This window comes from Neoarius graeffei, chromosome 13, assembly GCF_027579695.1.
Source record: "Neoarius graeffei isolate fNeoGra1 chromosome 13, fNeoGra1.pri, whole genome shotgun sequence".
In the NCBI taxonomy this organism is placed as follows: domain Eukaryota; kingdom Metazoa; phylum Chordata; class Actinopteri; order Siluriformes; family Ariidae; genus Neoarius; species Neoarius graeffei.
Genome location: NC_083581.1, coordinates 46359200 through 46362668, shown reverse-complemented (window position 1 = coordinate 46362668; position 3469 = coordinate 46359200). Strand labels below are relative to the sequence as shown.

At 39.5% G+C, this 3469-nt stretch overlaps 1 protein-coding gene across 1 annotated transcript in view; it reads left to right on the top strand.

The window, feature by feature from the left end:
* Positions 1-530: 530 nt before the first annotated feature.
* Positions 531-3469, top strand: part of LOC132896792 (gastrula zinc finger protein XlCGF26.1-like) — a 15158-nt gene continuing 12219 nt past the window's right edge. Inside the window, exon 1 of the mRNA XM_060937863.1 lies at positions 531-703. The gene's annotated coding sequence lies outside the window, so the exon portion shown is untranslated. The remainder of the gene's footprint in view (positions 704-3469) is intronic.

The following is a 3469-nucleotide window of genomic DNA, read 5'->3' as shown; positions in this document are numbered from 1 at the left end:
GGCGGAAAGTGACATTTGATGAGCGGTGGTATAGAGATTTGATAAGTTATTTACTTCTTCCTAATCCTTTCCGAACAGTATTACTGCCTTGTGGCTACGCTATTCTGTTTGTTTATGACGTTTTGATTATTGCATTTTTTTTTTATTTTGTATATCTTCTTTACTGTTCGGAATAAAGCAATCAATCAATATTGTGTATACTGGAGTGTGAGGAAATATTTCCATGTACACACCCTGGTGTGGGAATTTGTTCTTTACAAGTAACACTTTCGCACTGTACTGGACGACATGATTTCAAAATATTCCCAAATAGAGGAACTTTTTCTTTTTCTGGTAGGTTCCATTTCTTAACACAACTACAATATCTCTTATTTCGCATTAAATCTTTACGCAAGATACGTTTGCGGTATATTTGTGAACGTTTCTCTGGTGTTTATTATATAAAGCATCAGTATATTTATCGCTGTTCCACTGTTTCCTCTCAGAAAGGGGCGTGGCGTCTAAAGTACCCGGATGTGATTTCCCGCGCAGATCCGAAGTGCCTCTGATATCCGCGCGAGCGCTGCTGTGCTCTGCAGCTGCTGGGCTCGGAGAGCTGTTTGCTAACGCGGCTAACTGCTTATACATCATCTTTTCACAGAAGTGTACAGCAGGAGTTTGGTCGAATAAAAGGAAGAGTTTAGGATCGTCTTAAAATCTTGAGGTAAGTTAAATTGGAACTGGTCAGCTGCAGTAATCTGGCGGCGTAACAACAACAAAAAAAAGTCACGTGCAACAAATTTGTATTTGTCTGTCCGGTGAATAACCGGAAGTGACGTTGCGGGACAACTCTGAAAACAAACAGCTGACGAAAGCAGAAACTACAGAAAACTGCTTTATGTTTCAGTGATATTTATAAGAGCGACAGACAGACAGACGGCCAGAGCCTCCTCGCTCTCCACACAGAGTCCATTGGGCTCTAAATAATTCCCATAAACCCTGTAGTAACGTAAACTTAACTCGTTTTACAAAGTAATTTTTTTTTAATTACCTGAGAACATTTATTCAAGTTGTTGGTTTTTTTTTATTTAAAATAAGTCTGCTGCAGACAAGTGTTCATTTATGTTAACAGTACTGTGGCTGCTTGTTGTTAAATTTTTTATTTTTAATTTTAATTAAACTGAAAAAAAAAACCAAACAAACGCAACAATATGCAGTGTTTCCCCTGAGTTTGCTGGTTTGAGGGGGAGTTGTTGCTGGATGAAGATGGCCACCTACAGGACCCCTCCCCACAGCTCCTATTACACAGCATTTGGACTTGAAAAAACAGTTAAAGGAGACTTAAAAAGGTTTATTTTATATTAAATATAAGACATATTAAGTCTTCACATTTATTTTAGAACAACAATTAGAGCAATTTTTACAATAGAACTCTTTTTAACGCGAGTTGGATCAAAGCCGCTGATCCTGTGCTGAGGGGCTGCAGTTTCAGCAGGAGAGCTGGTTTTTCAAGCAAGTCCAGTTGCTCTCTTTTACCACCCACAGAGAGCTGGTAGGTTTCAAAGGTGGGGGATGGGGGGCTAAGTACAGGCACAAATCCTCAAAAGGACTTAAAGTGCATATCATGGGTAAATTCAGGAGCAAGATCAATGTAATTCTCCTATTTTATATTAAACTTTTGGTCAAATATCTCACATTTTGCATTTTGTGCAATTTTTTTTTTACGCTGCGCAATACCAGAAAAATTCAGTTGAAATCAAGCCGTTTGAGGCGAATTGGTCCGCCTCTGAAAGAACTTTGGATTTCTCAGGAAACATTGATTTTCGTGACGCCGCGTGCGGGACGCCTCCCTCTGAATCCTACATCAGCGCTGGTTTGTTTATGAGAAAACAACCTGGTGGTTTTCTGCAAATTTCTTCAACGTTATCACGTAATTATTAAAATGGTTAACAGATGTATCGTAGGAGGGTGTAGCAACACCAATCTTGATGGGATTAGTACTCATCGTTTTCCAAATGAGTGAGAAATGGGAGCGGTTTGGTCTACACAGGCTGTGCAATGAAACCGTGCAAGCTCGCGCTTCCGCAGGTAACGTCACGATTCTGGCTCCAGACTCTCTTGGGATTTTTCCAGATGCGTTTTATTTTTTTCTGCTGTAGACAGATGGCCTTGTGCAAAATTACCCTTCTGGAGGAGTGTGTAAAGGGACATACTTTCATATAAAAAAACAAAATTGGTCCAGAATATGCACTTTAAAGGAGATGCGCAGAACCATGGCCTCACTTTTTGTTTATAAATGCCTTGAGACCTCAAGAATGGCACAGGAATAGGTTTAAGCATTAACAATAAATCTGATATAGTAATTTTTGTGGTTTTTTTTTTTTTTTAATGATTTTATATAGGTAGCGGTCTGAGTGAATGACCTTGACATCTGTGACGTCACAGCAGGAAGTCTATTGGTCTCATCATCATTTCTGCTATACTAAAACACAGAGCTGACTCATACATTGTCAGAGTTTGGTCAATCAGACCTGTGTAACCAACCTCCAAAATCCTTATTTCCCTTAAAATCCTTATAAGATGCAAATTAAAATAATTTACCTAAAATTTGAATGATAATTAACAAGGATGTATCCCAGTTACTTTTTATTCAATATTAATAACAATAAACCTTCAGAATGAATACAAAGCTCCAATGTTTGACAAAAGCACAAAGTGTCACTCTAACGTTCTGAATTGTACTCCATGACAGCTTTTTTAGCAGTCTGCACCAATACCTCACTAGGCTGCATGTCACAGCAAGTGTCTAGCTGTGTTGATCTTACACTGCAGTAGGCCAGGTCAGTGTGTCTGCATTCAGGTTCTTTCAGTCACTGTTGAAAGTCGCTCAGGTGGAAATACGCTTTTCAAACAAAATGTTACTTCACGGTTGGCGGGATTCTCGCAATGTGGTGTGCGCATGATCAAAAGTGGAACGAAGTCTCGCTACCACGAGATAATGCGCGATTTCATAAGACTCTTTACTGGCTGTCTATGCTTTCTGTGGTGTACAGTACGTTTGTAAATGTTATGCGCTCTTTTATCATCGTGGAAATTGATTATAGCTCTAAATAAATATTGAAGTTTTTTTTTAAAGAATCCGTATAACTTTATTTGTACGCCCGTATACTACGTTTATTGAATCAAATCTGTATAAAATACGGACATTCTGTATAGGTTGACATGTATGCTGGCTGCAACTCTGATCCTCCATTTTGAGCTAATTTATCGCCATGCCACGTAGATGTGTTGCTGGCGGGTGCAGCAACATGACAGAAGGTGGATTTATGTTGCATTCATGGCCCAAGAATGTTCAAGCTACAAAGATTTGGACGCATTTTGCGAGAAGTTCATGGGCACACTGGGCGCCTATGAAGTGGTCTCTCCTCTGTGCTGCACATTTTACTGAAGACTCGTACAAGACCTCTGATCTGTTGGGGAGCGTTGGCTC